The sequence below is a fragment of the Cavia porcellus genome, unplaced genomic scaffold, assembly GCF_034190915.1.
Source record: "Cavia porcellus strain 051 isolate PalLab524CR breed Dunkin Hartley unplaced genomic scaffold, mCavPor4.1 scaffold_1, whole genome shotgun sequence".
NCBI classification, from domain to species: Eukaryota; Metazoa; Chordata; class Mammalia; order Rodentia; family Caviidae; genus Cavia; species Cavia porcellus.
In genome coordinates this window covers 201,198,490-201,219,516 of record NW_026947484.1, presented here as the reverse complement: position 1 = coordinate 201,219,516, position 21,027 = coordinate 201,198,490, and the positions used below count along the sequence as shown (strand labels likewise).

Sequence of the window (21,027 nt, the reverse complement as noted above, 5' to 3'; positions counted from 1 at the left end):
AGCAAAATCGGAAAAATGTTACAGTTCAGTAATCAAAGATGCTCAGAAGCCTGGTCCCAGACTCCTCTCCAGCTTCCGTCACCTTCCTCTGTCCCACACTCAAGCTTCTTTTTTTAAAATTTTATTTAAGGAGAAAACAGAAAAAAAAAACAGAAAAAGGGTACAAGTTATACAGAACTTCAGAAAAAGTAAACAGTAGGAAATCACTAGTTAACTACATATTGTCATCTTAGAAATAGTTGTTGAAGTTACAAAATTAAAGCATATAGAGGGGACTTTCAAACAGTGAGACTGCAAACAGTTTTGTTCAATGATCCAACAAAACTCAATTATATGGTTATCTATCTTATACAGTTAAATATATATGCAGTTATATCTTTTAGAGAACTTTCTTTTCCTTTCTTTTGTACAATGACAATTACACATTTTGGGTTTTATTACTCCCACAGTTCTTACTACTTTTTTTTTTTTTTTTTTTGAAGAAAGTAAAACCAAATGTGACATACCAGGACAGAGTCAGTCAAATCAAAAGGATGGACATAATACATAATGTAAAAACAAAATACAAAGTGATCAACAATGGTTACCATAATGCCTCTTGTTATCTTTAAAAGAATTGCCTATATCATCAGTTATAATAAAATTGTACGAAACAGTAAAGAATAAGACCAATAAAACCAAAACATTGGAGACATTAGAGGACTTCAAAAAAAGATAATAGTCAACCAGAATGGGCGTCACAATGAATCTTATTGTCTTCATAGTTGTTGCCTATACTTTCAAACTTGGTACTATCAAGCATAACAGAATAGAGGAAAATCAGTCAAAACAAGTTGGTGAGAGCAATACAGAGTGTCAAATCAAGTTAATAGGAAATCAAAATGGGTTACTATAATATATCCTGCTATTTTTTATTTATTTTTCCCTTAATTAAAAGGATAAAAATGAAAAAGTAGATAATAAAAAGGAGATTGAGATAAAAAAAAAAAAGAGGGCATAACAACAAAACAGCGCAGGTCAAAACATAGCCATTTAAGCAAAATAGTGTTTCACCACAAGATAATCTCGACATAATAGTAGTTACCATAGTGTTTCTTCTCTTAAAATCTTTGGGTATAACTTCGTATACTGTAGCATCAAACATATCAAGACAATGTAAAACCATTCAAGAGAATGACAGTATTACAGGGTATTTAGAATCAACTAACAGAAAATGAACAATGGTTTCTGTATAGTCTCCTTGTCTATAAAAGTTTTTGTTTATATTATCACACATAATAAAATCCAGTAAGATACAACACGTTAAAACCGATGGAGACAGAAGAACAAAAGCTTGATGGGACTTCAAAACAAGAGGATATTAAATCAGCACTACCTATTATGATGTCTTGTTTTCTCCAAAATGGCTGTTCCTACCATCCAATCTTCTCTGCCTCATTTCTGTTGAGCTCTTTTTCTGTCATTAGTTGTCAGTTTGTCCTCTTCATTTCGCTTTCTGCTCCATTCATTGTGGCCGCTCTGCCACTGTTTCTGGAATCTTGGTATTTTTCATTTTTAGAATATCCTGCAGTAATTTCTGTAGAGTTGAATTGGTAGTTGCAAATTCCCCTAGTTCCTCTTTATCCTGAAAGCACCTTGTTTTTCCATCAATTTCTAGGGACAGTTGTGCAGGATATATCAATCTTGGCTGGAGGTTATTATCTTTCAAAGCTTGAATTATTTCCCCCCATGCTCTTTGTGATTTGATGGTTTGTGCCGAGAAGTCTGCTGTAATTCTGATGGGTGTTCCCTTGTAAGTGATCTGTTTCTTGTCTCTGACAGCTTTTAATAGTCTGTTCTTATATTGGATTTCTGGAATTTTGATTATTATATGCCAAACAGAGCTCTGTTTGGGTTGTAGGTGGCTGGGGTCCTGTATGCCTCATACCTCTGAGTATCTTTACCTTTTGCTAAATTAGGGAAATTCTCTTGGATTATTTCTGTGAGTAGCTTTTGTAGTTCATTTGTTTGAGTCCCTACTTCTTCTTTTATGTTCTTAATTCTTAAGTTATAGATCCTCTTATCATCTTCTAGTCTTTGTATTATTGCTGTTTGTTTTCTTGTTATTTTTAAGAAGTTTTTCATTGCATGCTCCCACCTTACAAATCTGTCCTCCAGTTCTGATAATCTATCCTTAGTTTCTTTCAAGCTGTTATGCCAGCTTTCAATAGAGTTTTTAGTTTCCTGGTAATCTCTTTGAACCTGCTTCACGTATTCTGTTTTCTCTATTTTCTCCATCAAACAATTCTCCCCTTTTTTTCTGTTCTTCCATTCCACCATCTGTTTTTTCTTGGGCGGTGCTTAGCATTTCTCTAACTATTCTACTTATTTCTTGCTTTATTTCATTAAATACTTCATTTTTGATCTTGTCTATGAGGCTCCAGAGATACCACTTTATGTCTATAGGTGCCGTGTCAGATATTGCATGTTTTCTGTCTTCATTCTCTTTTGCATTTACCTTTCCTGTATCAGTGTTCTCAGGATTGGGGACTGAGGACCCTTTCTTGTTGCTTCCTTTTCCCATACTTTTTGTTCCTTCCATACAAGCATATGTAGGAGGCCCAGTTTTTTTTCTTTTTTTCTCTTTGTCTGTTACAGTTTGTTTAAATCCGCCAGCTAGGTGTTCCCACCCACTGCAGTGTACTGGGGAGACACAGACCTGGGCAGCCCATGCTGGACCCGCCCCTGCAGATCAACCTAGTGAAGGCTTCACTGCTAGGGTGCAACGCCAGGCGCAGGGACCTGATTTGGGCTAGCCTGGATCTTAGTCCACAGCATCACCAGGCCAAGCCTCCCCACCACTCCCACTTGAGAGGGGAATATGCGACTAAAGTCACTGCAGGGCCCTGTTCTGGCTAGTCAGCTTGTTCCCAGAATGTCCTCTGCTGGAGCCTCCTAGTCTATGAAAGGGTCCCCATTTCTCTCACTCACTGCAGGCTGATGCAGGGCTCCCTGCCAGTCCCGCTCTCAATGTCATTTGGTTCGCCGATTCCAGCTCTCAGAGCTTTCGTGCATCTCTCTCCCTGCTGTGCGGATTGGGATGCAGTAGTGGCAGCAGGAAATTCAAATCACGGCTTCCAATGGCATGGGATCCAGCTTCCACACTGAGATTTTTATCTGTTCCTGTTATGGCATCAGGATTGCATTTCCAGTTGGTTTCTCTCAGCTTAGTTCGTTCCTGGGTCAGCAGGGTACATCTCCCCTCGCATAGGACTCCTCACACGGCACCGCTCCTGGATTCTAAACTGGTAATCTCAGAGAGCCTCCGTGGCTGCTGTTATTTGTCCACCATGTTCTCCTGGGAGTCCCCCACACTCAAGCTTCTGTGACCAGTCCTGATGCAGATGCCACTGAACCATGTGTGGCTGAGCCACTGCCAGGCTACCCTCTAAACAGGCCACCAGTGTGTATGGTCTCAAGCCTTGGCTCACTCAGCTTCTTGTTCTTTCACCAGTTGAAAAAATAAATAAGAAGGCACTTCTAACCTATGCATGGTTTCTGTAAATTAAAATGGCCTAAGGTGCCAACACATATAAACACTGTAAAACAAATACAAATGTTCAAATGGAGATAAAAATGAAAAATATGACAAAATAATTCATTTTATTCAACATACAAAAATCTTCCCTCTTCATGCTCAGTAACTGAGCATGGTGTGCGAGTATGCTTTCCTTTCCCAGCATCTCTGTAGCTTGCTTATGGCCGTAGAACATCTGCACAGGAAAGCGCAGACAGTGCGAAGGGTACATTGAAGGGTACATCGTGAGTCGAGTGCAGCCTTGCAGCCAGCACCTGGGGGGGAGAAACAGCACCAGCCCCCTCTTTCACCTCCTGCCTCACAGGAGGCGCTATTCTCACTTCTCACCTGCTATTCTCACTTCTAACAGCAACAATTAGTTCTGTTGGTTTTTCAGCTTTCCATAACCTTTGCATATAATCTTCTGCATTCGACTGAACACTCTGAAGTTCACCCAGATTTTCCCATCAGGTCCCCATCCATCAGTAGTACTGATCCCAGTATTCCACATGGAAGTCATCACACGTATCCGTCCCTCCACCCCAGTGGACCCTGGGATTGCTTCCAGTTGGGCTGTTATGCTACTGCAAACATCATGAAGCCTCAGTACACAGGTGCACACATTTCTGTGTAGATCTCAAAGCTGGGTAGACACCAAGCACTGGAAATTTTAGATCGAAAGCTGAATCTACAGCTGCTTTGGCAGATGATCCCAACAGTGGTTACACCGACTTTCACTCCCCTGGTAAGAGCTGCCCTGTAACCTCACCATGGTAAGAGACTATCTGTTTTCCCTTCCTTTTAGCCATTTTTGTGGGTAAGAGATCACTAAGGAAAGACTACAGTTCTTCTTAAAGATAGGGAATGAATTAATTGGAGGGGAGATGGAAAGCTCAGGGACAAGACAAAGACATTCAATACCAGCACTCCTGCTCAACATAGTATTCAAAACATTAGTCTTGGGGCTGGGGATTTAGCTCAGTGGCATAAGTGCCTGCCTTGAAAGCAGGCAGTCCTGAGTTCGATCCCCGGTACCGATAAAAAGGAAAAAGACAAAAAAACAAAAACATTAGTCTCCAGAGCAATAAGGCAAGAGAAAGAAGGAAAAAAAACATGTGTGGGAAAGCAAGAAACCAAATTACCACTATTTGCAGATGGCACAGAAGACCCACAAATTCCACTGGAAGACTATTTCTGCAGGCCTACTTCCCTCCCTTTCTAGGCTAGATCTTCTCAGGGTGTCTCTCTGACATTAGTTTCTCTGTTTTCATTCCTGAATGTGGACAGAAATGCCCTGGTCTGAGACATGTCCCCAAACAGACCACTGGAAATACCCGCTCTGGATTTCCCCTAATGGGCTTAAAGGTGCTGAACAGGCCCAGCCCCATGCTCACCACTCACAAATAGGACCACTCTGCAGCAAATTTTCTGGCTTCTCTTGCCTTTGTTTTCTCTTCTGCAAAACTAAAAAACTGAACTAAACTTTAAATGGCCTTTAGCTCTATACTCTTACACATCATACAGATTTAAAGTTTCATTAGTTTGGAACCAGTTAGCTAGGATTCTGCTAAAGTCATACATAAATTAGTAAAACCTCATTTCTGAAGACTCACTACACTTTATTTCAAAGTAAGCCAGAGGCAAATATGAAACCCAAGAACTACATGTCATTTGATTATATACAGAAGAGACGAAAGTATAAACAATTCAGCAAGAGCTAGGAGAGACCATGTCGCAGGGGTGCTCTGGGTGTGAGATGTGTGTGTGACAAGGTAAAAGCAGCCAGGAGGTGTCCTCCCACCTTCCAGTTTCCCAGCACCCAGCGCCCCCAGACCCTGCATGCAACTCATGTGACAATGGCCACAGTAACAGATGCTGGTGTTACCTCTTCACAGCCCCCGAGGTACACTCAAGAACTCCCCGTGCACCGCGTGCCGTGGCAAGCATGCCGTGTGCATCACTTCATTTATTCCTGCAAGCTTCCTGCTGAGACTTTAGCCTGGCCTGCATCTTTGGCCCCTGACACATCTTGTTGGCCACACCAAAAGGCCAGGTCCTGACCCCCCTGCCTCAGGACACTGCTCACAGTGGGATCCGCAGCAAGCAACCTTGAGGGAGGGAATTCTGTCTCCCTCCTGAGGAAGAGCAAGTCTTCTAGTGACTATAAAGCAGCAACTTCCTCAAGCACCACATCCTATGGCTGTGACTCAAGCGCAGCACCTGCCTGGGCCCACAGCATCACCCACACAGGATTGGAGAAAGGGTAGTGATGTACATTATTTCCTAGTGATAGGATTTCATCTCTGGTGTGAAGTTTTATATACACAAAAATATGTAAGGGTGACAAGGAGAGTCCTTCCTCCTGATGGTCCCACCCTGAGTCCTGTAACCTAAACCTTTTTGGGCACCAAGAACCAGTTATATGGAAGGTAATTTTCCATGGAAGACAGTTTACCAGATAGGAGTATGGTGTCGGGGTGATTCAAACACATTATATCTTGTATGCATTTTATTGCTATTATTACATTGTAATATATAATTAAATAATTACACAACTCATCATAAATTTATGGGAACCCTGAGCTCGCTTGCCTGTAACTGACAGTTCCATCCAGGGGTAATGGGGTCACTGAGAACTGAGGTGTGTTGTTTACAGCCAGTCTACTCCATAATCTCATGTCAGTTGCTGTCACTGCAGAAAACCTTGCCTTACAAAGATAAAACACTGGAAATGGCAGGGAGCTATTCAGTGCTTCTGTGGCAATCTCAGGTATCCTGCCATGACTTTAATCTGGAACATATGGAGATCTGAAATCATCTCAAACACATTTTTAAGGCCACCATCATTTGTGATCTCAAGCAGCTGATCCTCATCCCACACAGACAAAGTCCATTCCCCAAGCTTATGCAAAAATGGGCCATAGATCCATTCCTTCCCAGTTCCAAAGTCTTCTGTGATTGGAAAGTGATGTTCAAATGCTTCTGAAAGCTGAGATAGGTGATGATGCACCATCTCAGAGAAAGAAGGCCTGGCTTAGTCGTCTCGTTCAAAATCTCTGCTAATGTTTGAAACGTCAAAAATCCCAATGTCCACTCAGTTTGGCTTGGAATGCAGCCACTTTATTGGTCAACTTGAACACATCTGTCATTTTCCACTGAAGTGACAGATTGAATTTTGTTGAGCAGGTTGAACATGTCACCTTTGAGCACACTTTGTGACCCAATCTGTATAACTGATATGTACTTGCCAGTAGTGATTTCTTCTAAAAGAAACTTCTGGAGTGGATCTCATACCTTAGAAAACTCTGATCTAACGTAAGAAAGCAGTCTCATCTTTGAGTATAAGAGGAGACCTGTGCTCTGTGGCATCTCCTCACAGAGCTATTATCTTCTGCACGCACAGTTCACAACAGGATTTGTACTACTATGAGAATCTAATGCTGCTGCTGACAAGAAGCAGAGCTCAGGTGGTCATCCTAGTGATGGAGAGCCTGTAAACAGAGAAGGAGCTCCACTAGCTGGGCCACTGCTCAACTACTGCTGTGTAGCCCAGTTCTCAATAGGCCACGATGGGTACCAGACCATAGCCCAGGGCTTGGGGATCCCTGCTGTAATTCATCTCTCTGAGATCCCAACATAGAGAATGGCCACTCTTTTTTGTTAGTTTGGTTTTTTGGGACAAGATTTCAATATGTATCTCAGCCTGGTCTCAAACTCTCAATCCTCCTGCTTCAGCTTCCTGAATTGCGATTACATGCATATGGTACCATACTTGGATTACAGTTTCCCTTCAACTCACACCTAGTTGGGATCCAGTGTAGTATGTGGCTAAACTTCTGAACTATTTTCAGCACTAAATCCAATTGCTCCAACACCATAAGGAATAACACTTCCCACCCTTGTGCTATAATGCCGGATGGCTCCTGAATCAAGCCTCTATAAAAGTTAGGTGTGGTGGCACACACCTATATTCCTCCACTTGGGAGACTGAAGCAGGAGGACTGCTGTGAGTTCAAGGCCAGCCTGGACTACATAGTGAGGTCAAGGACAATCTGAGCCAGAAAGCAAGACCCTGCCTCAAAAAAATAAAAACAAGTTAGCAACTAAGACACTTCTATGCCACTCATCACCTGTCCTGTTTTCATCCAAGTAACATACAGGATTAATAAATTACTGCTCACAATAAACTTTGAAAGCTCAACCACTTATAATCCACGTAATGCTAGGCTGATCATAACCACTCTGAGGCTCCACATCTATGCAGTGGGGCTATTCACGATAGGCTGTTCCCTAATAGCCATCCTTCCTGTTTTCTTCCGTAAAGGATTTTTGGGTTTTAGGTGCCCATATGTATTCCCTGAATACAGGTTACATTTCCCAGTCTCCCTTACGGTGAGGCTTGACCACAAAACTAGGATCAGTCAAATAAGGTGTAAGAAAAGTCATGCAGGACCACGGGAAAGTAGCCCTCAAAGAATGGGACAAAGGTGGAAAGCCAGAGTTCCACCAGCCATTTCAGGCCATGAAGTGACCTCAGAGGGTGCCTGGCTCCCTGCCTGTACTGAGTCTATTACCCCTAGACTTCTTGCATCTGAGGAAAAAATTCCTACCTTATTTATACCTTTATTATTTTTGAGTTTTCTGTCACTCAGCTCAACCTAAAGAACAGTCCTCTCCAAGAAAGTGATACAAGTTAAGACAACAAATACAATGGATACAACCATTTTATAGTCCAGCAACAAAGGGTCCAGCACTGCTTCCACACACAGCAGGTGACTCAAACATTTGTTGAAATGAATACAAATCCAGAAAAGTGAAAGTATTTCACTGCTTTAAAAAACTAACCTTTTTACTAACTTACTTTTCCAGATAAACATCACCATTGTATAAGGTCTGTAAAATATCTCATTGAAACCACATTAACCCTTACCGATACTTGAGTATATAGTCCTGTCACTACTGTTGCATCTAAGCTTATCTGGAAAGAGTCACACACTAGTTAATTGATTAATTTCATCCTATCCATCCAAAACATATTCAGTAAGAGGATGCTCTCTAACAAGCATCCTTATGAAAATGACACTTTGAAGTTAAAAGACAAAAGCATATTGGGTAAATAATCCCGAAGGCCACTTTCCCTGCTGACTGCCAGCTCAGAGAGAGGGACAGATGACACCCTCTCTCTAAGAATCATCAGGTCAGGACAAGGCACACTCCTCTGTCAGAATCTCTCACCTCTCTCTTTCACAGCCCGTGAGACCCCTCTGACCCAGGGTCTTGGCCTTGTGCTCTGTCACTTGCTGTCACCTCATGTGTTCTGTGACTCGCCTGTTACCTTTGTGTTGTCTGTGCTCTGGTCCCTTTGTCAGTGGGCCTGGGTTCCCTCTGACTCGCTGATGGTGATAAAGCCCAGCATGACAATCGTGAACTCCTTAGTTCACAACTGTGTGGTACCAGTGGGGCTTGGTCCCATGGGGATTCTGAAGCAGTGTGCACACTGTGTCACCATCGCTCTGCGACATTTCACCAAGCACCTTGCCACTGGATATTCTCACAATAAGTTTCTACCGTGATACTGTTACCACATTCATGTAAAGTGAAAAGCAGACCCCCACAGGCTAGGTAACACATCCAAGAACTCACAGCCAGCAACAGTACCCTCACTGGCAGTGACAGTGGGCAAAAACAAGATCTGGACCCAGCTCGGACCCATTCCTATTCCAAACCATTCTTCATGTCCTGTCCCACAAGAGCCGAAGGGCACTTTACACCTGCACTGGCGATCTGCTCCCATCACCCTCCTCTGCTTCCCACCCAGCTGTGCTCTTCTTTACCCCAGCACAGGGTTCCTCAGACCACAGTCCTGCTTGTCTTCTTTCCTTGCCCAGGGGGGCGAAAGGCTTTAGACCTGAGTAGGACTCAGAACAGCTACTTCCCGACATTGTCCCTGGTCTGGTCACTGTGGCTTCCAGCACCAGGGTCAGTGCCTCAGCCTACACTCCAGGGTCTCTGGTCTTGCGGTTAACACTAGATACACACTATGGAGAGGGGGAAGGGGGTGGAGAGCAGAGAGGACAGGGACAGGAGGGTATTAAGATTGAGAATAATCAAAATATCACTGGTATATAAATACATGTACCAATTTCCAAAGCAAACCTCACCATTCTAGATCACTAACATACCCAATTGAAAAAAAATGACACATTAATAGGTTCATTTCCCACTGGGTCTCTAAGGTTAGACCCTTCATTAGCTTCTGTAAACTAACCTCAGTCAAGCATGTAGGCCAACCAGGGAGAGAGCACACACACACCCACACCCACACACACTCACATACACACTCAAACACACAGTTTGCACCAGCAGTCTGAGTAGATCTCCTGTATGCCAGCCCTGAGATTCCACCCATAAGTTCTAGAAATGCCACAGCAGGCTTCCCTTACTCATATTCAGGGCACAGCGAGGGCCAAGGTTGCACCCCCAAGTCACAGGGCTCCCGGGCCACATTAGTCTGTCTTCCCAAGACTTCCTCTGACAATTCTGACCATTCACTTTTCCTAGAACTTGGACACGCACTCTTCCCACTAGGGCTGCAGATCCACCCTAAACCCCAGCATGTTGGACAGTGAGGAAAAGGTTTTAGCATAAAAAAACCATGACAGAAAGTACAGGTGAATTGTTAAGGTTTTCTGAGTGCCCAGCTGCAGCAGGGCCTCCCTCAGTCTTCTGTGCATAGCAGCAGAGGTAACTCCTCTGGAAAGATCCAGGAGCTGACTGACCGGCCAGCTAAGCATGACCCTGATGAGACAATATATGAGAGACTGGCTCCAGTAACAGCGCAACAAGAAGGCCCAGCTGCAGGGCAGGGTGTGGACCACTGGGATGGAGGTAGAGGCTACAACCCGCCATGGGTCTGCCTGTCTAGCTGGCCACACCTCCTCTTACTGCTCTCTTGGCCCTTTCACTGTGCCTCCCAGTGTCTCCCAGGCTGGCACGCCCCAGCGTTACAACAGGCATCCTCTGCTCACCACATAAGTCATCCTCGCCTATAATACCTTGACCTTGACCTCATGGGCTATCTACTCACGGAAGCCCATCTCTGCCCCACATCCACAGGGCATTCAAACGATCTGTGAGTTCCCAAACAGGCAGATAGTCAGCCTCCTTCCCAGGAGCCCAAAGGATGCTGATGCTGTAGGTGATAGGCACCTTCCCAGTAGAAACCTCTCTGAGCACCAGAGAAGGAGGCCAGTTCCACTGAGCTGTCCCAAAGCACCTGAGAACCAAAATCCCCACACTTAATTCATAATCTCCCTCTTCCCCACTCTCAATACCCTTTCATATTCCATTTCTAGGTGACCAGCTCTACCTCTTGTCCCACAGCAGGAGATCCTGATGTCACCCTCTCTCTCATCTATCACATCATCATGATAAGAGGCCACTACGTTGTTTCCTTGGAACCAGTCCCCACCCTGCCCCATGGCCAGGCTCACCTCATTTCATACCAGGACTCTGGCAGCCTCCTCCCATACTATCATCCCCTAACGCTGCCACCAGGACTACAAGTAATGGTGTTTCTCTCCTCTTGGACTCTTACACAAGTCTCCACTGACCTCAGGATAATGTCCATGTCCCTGGGCAATGCCTGCAGCTGACTCACAGCACTCCTGCCAGCTCTTCTTCCCCCTTCTCACACTCCAGCAGCCCACACTGCCCTCCACCTGACACACCAGACCCACTGTGGCCTCCATGCTACTAAAATCTTTAAGATCCAGAGTCTGATGTCATCCCATTGGCCCCCATCTCCACTACTACACTGCCTCTGAAACCGTGAACTCCTCATCTATTTTCTCTACCTGTAAAGTCTGTGGGTCCCTGAGGGCAGGGACTGCAATGTCAGGGCCAATTACATGCTCAGTGAGTTTTTACATAATGATTAGAAACCGCTAATGAGATCAAGGTGTTCTTCCATCCCCTCAAGAAGCAAAGGAGGCAGCCAATCACCAAGGCAGCAAAAATAAGGCCAAGTGCTGTCTGGGAAGCCATGACAGGTAATACCTCATCAACAGATGCTCCAGGCGGCACTTGGGGAGTCTTGAGAGAGAAGAGTCAGCAGCTGGGGCATAATGTGTCAGGGATTTCCAGCACAATTCAAGAAAGTGAAGCTGTGTCAGGAATGCGAACACTAAGCCTCCCCCACTCTTTGTGCTTCAGCCCTGCTGATGTCCTGGTAACTTTTTGTATTCACCATGACCTTTCTCTCATGGGGACCACAGCAGGTGCAGCTGCCCCTCTGCACCTGGCTGGCTGCAGTTCAACTTCCAGGTGGCAGCTCAAGCCCCTTTGGGAAGATACCTCTGGTGCTCCTGGCAAATAAAGCCATTTCTGATCTCTTGGCACCTGTACTCATTTGTAGCCATCAGAAGTGCTGTGATTTTTATTATGTGCTTGCTATTGGTTTTGTACTTATTTAATTTTGCTAGACTGTAAGCCAAAAACAGCAAGGACTGGGCTTGTCATTTTCCACCACTGTGGAGTGAACTCAGCATTACAGTGGCGCTGAACCAGCTATGAACAAGAACTGCATGCACTGATGGATGGCGGGGTGGATGGGTGGATAGATGGGCAGCTGGGCAGGTCTGTCGGGGAGGGAAAAACAAGGAATAAGGCTGTCCTCAGTTGCTGGTATAGTCCTTTGATATCCTCCAGTTCCCTTTAACTTTAAGCCCTAAAATGAAATCTGAGCTCTTAAATCTGGGGCTTCCTACTTAAGAAAATGCACACATCAGGAATATTCTTACTTAGAAAGCAGGTATGTCCAAGTAAATTGATACTTCAGGCATTCTGGGTCCCTGTCCAGTGACGTCTCTGTAACACCAGGTTGCCTCTTTCTGTTTATGAGTACTATCAGGCAGATGCGCTGCACCTTAGCCTTCTACCCATAAATTCTAGAAACATCATAGCGGGCATTTGTTGCCAAAACCAGGTTTCCAGGATGTTTCGGCCTTAAAAAAACACCTAAGCTCAAAAGGTCACAGGGACACTGTCCTTGCTAGCGAGCTGCCCTCACCAGACTAGACAGCAGAGCTGTATACTCAGTACCTACTCATATTCCCATGCAGTCACACTGGATCCAACAGACAGCCCTAGAGCATAAATCTTCTTCTGAGATAAACCACAGACTCGGTTTATTTCCAACGGTACATGGCCTACAGGCAGCTGTTGAGAGACCACTACATGCAAACTGATGTTCTCAGGTCCGTGGGCTCTGCCAGGTGGGGAAGCAAGCAGAATCTCCAGCCTTATCTGAAAGGGAAGCGTGACCACTGATCTCTGCCCTTCAGAAATGCTGACAGCATCTGGATCTGATGAGCACAAAGACCACAGAGTACACAGCTGCCCAGCCATAAATTACGATAAACGAAACACTCAGCATCCTTTGAAATCAGCAAAAGAAAGCTACACATTAAACAGAAAATAACTTCTAAACTTATTAAAAGGCTTCTAGTGAGAACATAAATCCTTGCCCTAGTTATCACCCTAACAGTAAATATTATACTTTAACTGTTTACAGGAAATATCAGGACTCTGATATAGACAGAGTCCTGATATAAACCTTAAACCAACACTCCTCATTAAACTGAAGTCCTCAAATTTAAATTTTGGGAAATTAAAGTGCCTAAAACCAAAAAATGAACAGATAAATAAAATGTGGTATTTGTATACAATGGAGTACTACTCTGCCATAAAGAAGGATAAGTTTGAGTCATTTATAGGAAAGTAGATGCATCTCAAGACCATAATGTAAAGTGAAGTGAATTGGACACACAACCTTAAGTACTGCACTGTTTCTCTTATATGAGGTAAGGGTAACTAAGCGGAATGGAGGATAGATATCAGAAAGTAGAAAGGATATATTCACATGGGAGAGGAAACAAGGAAGAAGCGGGGAAAGGGAAGGAAGAAAAAAATAGAGAATAAAAAGGAAAAAACGGAAACAAAGCTTAAGTAAATGGGAAGGGGGAGAAGGCTGCAAGGAAAGAAGGGTAACAGGGTAAAAAAGAGGAATCAAGATGGGTTATGTACAGGTACAAATTCCTTATGATTAAAATGAGCAATATGTATGACAAATACATACTAATAAAAATTTATTAAAACAAAAGAAACTCTTAGAAGTACTTTTTTCCAATGCAGCCCTCTTTTCTTACCTCCTCTGTGACTCCCACACTCCGTGGGCGTGTGTGTGTGCACGCGTGTGTGTGAGAAAGCACACCACAAGAGATCCCTGATGGGGAGAAGGGTCCCCGTGCAGGCAGTAGGGTCCTCAGCTCTGCCAGAGCCACACCTTGGACAATTAAACTCTCTGAGTTTCCACTTTCTCATATTAACATCAAACCAGTCCACTGACCCTGCTGAATCACTATGAGGCTGGCAGAAATAATAGGCAACAAGATGTGTTTTGAGTGTTACAAAGTGTTGAGATATTGTGCAATGGAAGAGACCTCCAATTCAACAAAGTTCTTATTTTATGTACTGAAATCAGTCACTGGGTGCCCACCATTTATTTCATCTTTCATTCAACAAACATTCATGGAGCATTTACTAAGTGCCAGATGCTACACCAAGCACAGAGGACCTCTTGGTGAAGAAAAACCTCAGCCCCTGCTCCGATGGAATACAAGTACTCTGAACCAAGAGCCAAAGACATACCAACAGTTACGTTAAGTAACAGGTTCTTATACCTCGCTGGCCATGTTAATATCTTGGTCTTTCTTTCTTTGGTACCGGAAGGGATCAAACTTACAACCATACGCTCGCCAGCAAGCTTATGCCACTGAGCTACATCCCCAGCCCTTGTCTGTCTTCTAAAAGAAATCAGAAGCAACTGAAGGACTTTTAGAGTGACACACTGAGATCATTCTAACCCCTTTGTGCTAGCTCTAAGCCAGCATTCTTCCTAAGACCTACAAAGTGGGGTGTCACAAGGACATCACTGGCAGTCACACAATGTCACTAAACTCAGAGTGCTGTGGGGGCCTAGTAGGAGAAAATCTACAAATCTCAGTAGGCTAGAAGAGTTAGAGATATGATTCCTAAGGGATAAAAAGACAGCGATAGAGAAGACACAGAAAAAATCTTAAAACAATGAAAGTCATTAATTCCACATAACAAATTTTACTGTCACAAAGAGACAAAGCAAATTTCTCCTGAATTTATTAACTTGTTTCTATAAATATTTAATCATTCAAAAAAATACTGAGAGCATAGATTTTCCTTGCCCCAGTTACACAAGAGACTTACATAAGAGTGGGTAAGAATTATTGTACCCAATAAACATGGACTTAAGGACATTCATTATTCTTCCTTTCTTCTCAAACATGATTTTCAAAGGAATCTTTGAATGTCAAAACCAAACATTTAAATTTGACTTTGATTACTCATGATTGCCTTCATCTATAAATAAAACCTATAATAAAAGTATTTAAGTCCTAAGAAGGGAAAGTATTATATTGCATTAGACCCATTATTTTCATGGACTCACAAGACAAGTAGGAAAAACTTGGGAAGCCAACTCCCACTTCTCCAATAGGTCTGGGCAGAGGTCTGGCTCCCCTTTTTCTCCTCCCCTACACCCTACGTCCTGGTGTACCATAGCCTGAGTTCTGTGGGCTCGCCAACCCCCACCACCAAGTTCATGTGAGTTTTTTGTCTATTGGGGTGCTGGGAATCGAACTCAGGACCTTGCGTTTGCCAAGTAGGTGCTGTGCCACTGAGCTATATCCCCCACCCCTCATCTGGGGGCAACAACTTAAATAACTTCCAATAATCAAGGCAATAAATCAACACCCTCCCACCAAAAAAAAAAAAAAAAAAAAGCATCTTATATCCTTGTAGCCCTGGTGGGGAAATGAGAACATTATTCTAGCTCACGTTTACGGTGCTAGTGCAAGAACCCCCCTGGTAAGTGCTGTTCCACATCACCCTCAAGCTTTGTAAGAACCAGGTTCCAGGGCACACAGCTTGCAAGGGGCGTAGTCTATTCTTTAAGCACTGTCCAGTCCACCTCTCTGCCACTCAAGAAATAAACCTCCCACCAAAAAGACAATAGATTGAAAAGCTATCTGGACAGGGATAAAGCTCCTCTGGACAGGGAGCACTCAAGCAGCAGCCGCCTGCCAGGCACCACTGTAACATGCCGCTGCTTTATGTCACCGACTCTTCAACTGTCCTAACTTAAGTAACAGCATTACCCCATTTTACAAAACAGGGAAACCCATTATCACACACATGTGTGACATCAGAATTTGAACACAGAGCTGCCTGCTTCAGGGCCTTGATCTACATGGCCACTTTATCTGAGGTCCTCTCTTATAGCCAGTCCCTTCAGTCACCTTCCCTTTGGGTGTGGCTTCTCTTCAACATGAATTCCCAAGGACATGAATGGAGAGCCTTCATCTCTATATGCCGGGCATCCAGTACACGGTTTAGCCCACGCAGGAGCCCAGCAGTGCTACTGAGTGCCTGCCCACCTGAAGAAAGGGATGCCTACGCCTCCTCTCTGTGATCCAGGGGCACAATACGATGCCAGTCGAGGGAGCCTGATCTGTGAACAGCCCCACAGCAGCAGATCCAACCAACTCTCTCCTATCCACAGCCACCAGGTACAGATCACCTCCTCAGTTCCCTGGATCTGCTCCTCACTGCCCAGCCCAGAAGAGGGCGGGGGGGACCTCAGCAAGCATGCACTGCTTATGCTTATCTTTAGACTTGTCATTTTTTCTCCATCTCCATCCTGACCTGGAGGGAACACAGAATATTTCTTTCCTCTCCCATCTCTGCAGCACAAGTGTTGCAAGTCACACCAAAAGCACACTGCCGAGATGGGACATAGCACATCTCTGACTCAGAGCCAGCACTCAAATATTTGGGGAGCAAAGGAATAGAGTTCAGAGACCAGGTTTCACCAGAGACTCCTGACTTACAGTTTCATAAGAGTATGCAATGTTTGGTAGCATGACTCATCTGACCAAAGATTGGTCCATCATCAGTTATCCTGCCTGCCAGAAGCCCACCTTTCACAGAGCCCCAGAGATTTGGCGGCAAAGACAGGGAGACATCCCCTGTGCAGGGAGACACACGTATAAGGGCATGTATGCCATGACATGACAAGGTATGCACACAATGACAGTCAAAGGAGGACAAGTCGGAGCGGAGACCACTTGTCCCTGGAAGAACTGAACAGGCTTCACAAAGAAGGAGAAGCAGGGGCTGAGGAGCTAGGCCCAAATCGCCCAGGGAGAAGTAACTGTTCTTTGCCTCTGTGACCTCACTTACTGCTCAGTCTCACAACCAGGCCCACCACACTGCTCTGTAACCAGCAGCTCGTGTGCCAGTCCACACACAGCCTGTGGACATCTCAAAGCAGAAACAAGGCATTCTCCATGGCTCCCCCTTAACTGCCCAGTAGACACCTGCTGATGAGGAATGGAGCCTGCTGTAGGTGAGTGGAGTGGCACCAGAGGGACTCACCCTTCCCAAGCACCTGCACCACCTGCTACTGCAGCATGTTCTTTACGGAGATCCATGAGCTCGTCTCCTCTGGACAGGGCCTCTGAAGGCAGATCTCAGCATCATCATCCATTTGACAGGTAAGGAAACTGAGATGCAGAGAGATTATATAAATTGTCCCAAGTTACACAGCTAGTAAATGACAGATCTGCCCTTTGAATCACAGGCTGAATGGAAAATCAGTTCTCAATTACCAGCGAACAAATCCTTTTCCTTTCTCTTTCAGCCTCTGCCTCACATCTAGACACATGGACTGCCTTTTAACCTACTGTTCACTGGGACCGAAGCCATTTCTCTCTCCTAGAGGAGAAGAAAAGATGTTTCTTGTTAGTCTTCTAAACAATGACTGCTACCAGCAGAGGGTAAACACCATGGGGGAGGGCAACGCACAGATGCAAAAATGTGTTGCTGCATCAGTCAGAAACATTTTTCAAGGAGGAGCTCAGTGTACCAACTTTCCAATGTTGGGACAGCTTTCAAAATAGATTAGGTTAATAGGTGAAGGACCAAAGAGTGTACATAGAATGCTACTGTTTATGTAAGAGAAAAGATATATATAATAAACAAAAAGCTGGTAATAATGGTTGCCCCTAGGAAAAACCATTATGAACAAAAAGACAGTTGGTAATTGATTCTCCTACTTGCTTTAAAATAATCCATATGTGATTTTACTTTAAAAAATAAAATTAAAAGTACTAGTTAAAAAGGCCTTTCCCAAATGTCCACGCACACAATTGCAACCATGAAAATTTATGCCTGTTTCTAAACAGAAACTGGATGAATGTGTGATGAATTCTATCATTCATGTCAAAATTCACTAACTCCACTAATGCTGTGAAAATATTTTGGTGCAATAAGTAAAATACATTTTGAGGAACAGACACAATACACATATAAGCAGTATGGACATTTGCCATATCTTCCCCATGAAAAGCCTTTATCAGTTCCTTAAACAAGCATTTAATGAGCCCCTACCATGTACCAAAGTGCTAAACAGGTTTTTTTGTTGTTGTTGTTTTGTTTCTTTGAGACACGGTCTCCATACATAGTTCAGGGTGGACTTGAACTCACTATGTAGTCTAGGCTGGCCTTGAATTCTCAACAATCTTCTTCCTCAGCCTCTCGAGTGCTGGGATTATGGGTGTGCACAACCACGCTCAGTCTAAACAGGTGTTTTCTAAAAAGGAACTAAACCACAGGTCATCAGTTTCCACCTCCTACTTTTTGGGAAAATATAGCACCATACTAATCAGAAGCCAGAACTAGGACACCTAAGAATCATGTAGTTTAAAACCCTTCTCACTTAGCTAAGACAACTGATACCTGGAGAGAAGAGACTTGTCCAAAGTCACGTAAGACCCCAGAGATTCCAGTCCTGCTCTGCTTACACTCGACACGCTATTCGGGAAAGGTAGGGAAAGGGATAGAAAAATAAAAGGACCCTAACTGTGATTGCCAAGGAGATCAGGTACTTTCAAATATCTTACCTCACTTACTCTTCACAACGACCTCACAAGGCGGCCATGGATATTCTCAGTGTACAAATATGGAAATCAACCCTCTTGAGAAGGTAAGAAACTGGCAAGGGGAGCCAATCAGCTCATTAGGCAGTATGCTAGTTCTTGACTACTACAAAGTTTTGGACTCCCTTTAATGTCTGAGACATAATGGTCACTCTGAGGACAGCAATCTCTAACAGCCACTTACTTATTTCTTTCAGGACAGTGTGGGACAACTTCTCAACCCCCTGAAGCCTGTCACCTAAGCACTAGCTCTATAAGGACTAGTCCTGTGATGCCACCCTCACAATGCCACTGGGTCACCACCACACCAGTGGTAATACAGGAGGCCAACAGCATGGTTTTTAGTCCCCAAAACTCTCATAGCTTCTATAGGGAAGAATAGTGCAGGCCAGCAGGAAAGGCTCTGCCACCTTCTCTTCTGTTCACACAACACAGAGAGGGGGCGTTATGGGTGAGATTGGTCAGCTGCTAGTGAGAAGAGTTACTGAGCATGGAAAAGTCACGTATGTGTGTAGAACACTTTTCTGGATCTTAAGGGCAGACATCATCTTACTTTCTTCTCTCTGCCCCCAACAAAAGTCTGGCACACCCTTCTCTTTTTGTGTGAATGTGGTAAAATGGAGGGTGCGTGCTTGGATAGGGGAAGGAGAATCCCACAGGAATCCAGTGCAAGCCTCACAGACAAGTCAAGAGTCCTTGCTGGGGTTGGGGCCTCAGGGTCAGCAAACAATAAAATGTTTCTCTACTTTCCATCTGCCATTGCTCCCTGTGCTGCTGGGGCTCCTTGGAGACTTGATAGGGAGAAGCAACCAAGGATCCAAACCACCACTGGTGTCTTGGAGAGAGCCTATCACAAACTTCACCCCAAACTCTGTCAAGAAAGTGTCTAGACCTCACTCCTTGATAAATAATCCCCTCCCCTTTAGACTCCTGGATCCCAAATCAAGACACGGTCTCATCCTCATGAGAGTAACTTCATCCTCATGAGAGAAGGAAGACAAAACTTTAGCCAACGATATTCCCAGGCAGCTCTGTTCATCTTATCCTCACAGGGCCCCTGAGAGAAACACAGGCAGGCAGCAGGACACTCATTTTGCAAAGGAAGAAACAAATCTCAAAAAGTCAAAGGATTCCCAGATAACAAAGAGCAAAAGTTTCTGAATTCTTCCTCCTCTTGCCCCTCACCAGGCTGCCATTTCAGTCTTTTTGAAACTAGCACTGTGCAGATTTGCAAACAGCATCTGGTACCAAGAAACAACAATCCAGGACGCTTCCAAGCTTCACACTAACTACTCTTCAAGCACACACATTTTCTAAGAGCCGATCATCCAATGAAACACAATCACCCAATGTAAGCCAACCAGCCCTCAATTTAGGCATGCCCCCTCAACAGCACGGGGAAAACCCCCCTGAGGAGTAAAAACACAGCGCGCCCCACTTTGGGAATGGGAAGCAGCCGGCCCAGTAACCAGGGCAGCTGAGATCCAAGCCCCGCTCAGCGAGGCACACTGGCAGGCCCGCTCCGCCCCTCTAGCGGCAACCCCGGAGATCTCCAAAATCCGCACAGCCCAAAGCTCCTGCTCCCGGCCGAGATACCTGGACAGCGGAGCGGTTCCCCTTTTGCGGAGACCACTCACCCTCGGCCGCACTTTGCCAGCGGCCCAGCTTCCCGACCTGCACCACTCGGGGCCCCGCCCCCCGCCCCTGCAGGTCTCCCGGCCCCGCCCCTTGCACCTGCGATTTCCCCGGGCCCTGGCCCGCAGGCCGCTTTGACCTCACCTCGCAGCTCCCTCCTACTGTCAAAGCTGCCGTCGCTCCTGGCACCGCCCCCTGCACTTGCGGCCCCTCGACCCCGCCCAACTGGCCCCTCCAGCCCCGCTCCCTCCCGCGCTCTTTCCTCGCCGTCACCCCTACCCTCAGATCTCCACACCCCCCAGGACCAGGGCACCTTCAGGCCCCCCGCACCCGAAACTCGCCAGCAAAATCCCAGGCCCTGGCTCCGGCCCCGCCTCCCGCAACCAGGCCCCTCCCTCCGGGCCCCAGCGGCCCTCGGGTCCCGCCCCCCGCACCTGCAGCTCCCTCCGGCCCGGCCCTCAGGGCCCGCCCCGGCCCGCCCCGCCGGCGGCTGGCTGGTCCTCTCACCGCTTCTCTGGCCGCCGCCGCAGTCCCGGCCGGTCACCTTGACGCGGGCCGCAGTGGCTGCCGACGCCTCCTCATGGCCCTGGAAGCGGCCCAGAGGCAGCGGCGCCTTCGCTCGGAGGCTGGGGCCAGGCCGAGCCGGGCCGGACCGGTGTCAGGCCGGGCGCAGCTGGAGCTCGGGCCGACGCGGGAGCCGATCGGGTGCCCAGCCGCAGTAGGAACGGTCCGCTCCCAGACTTG

General features: G+C 45.6%; 1 protein-coding gene across 16 annotated transcripts in view; it reads right to left on the bottom strand.

The window, feature by feature from the left end:
• Window positions 1-21,027, bottom strand: part of Ralgps1 (Ral GEF with PH domain and SH3 binding motif 1) — a 266,014-nt gene extending 244,987 nt beyond the window's left edge. For 12 of the 16 annotated variants that reach the window (XM_063227834.1, XM_063227863.1, XM_063227922.1 and 9 more), the window contains exon 1: window positions 20,791-21,027. The gene's annotated coding sequence lies outside the window, so the exon portion shown is untranslated. Of the gene's footprint in view, window positions 1-17,086; window positions 17,215-17,319; window positions 17,332-20,244; window positions 20,309-20,717; window positions 20,741-20,790 lie in introns of those variants that run through there. The other 4 variants (XM_063227836.1, XM_063227847.1, XM_063227858.1 and 1 more) reach the window with 4 other exon arrangements.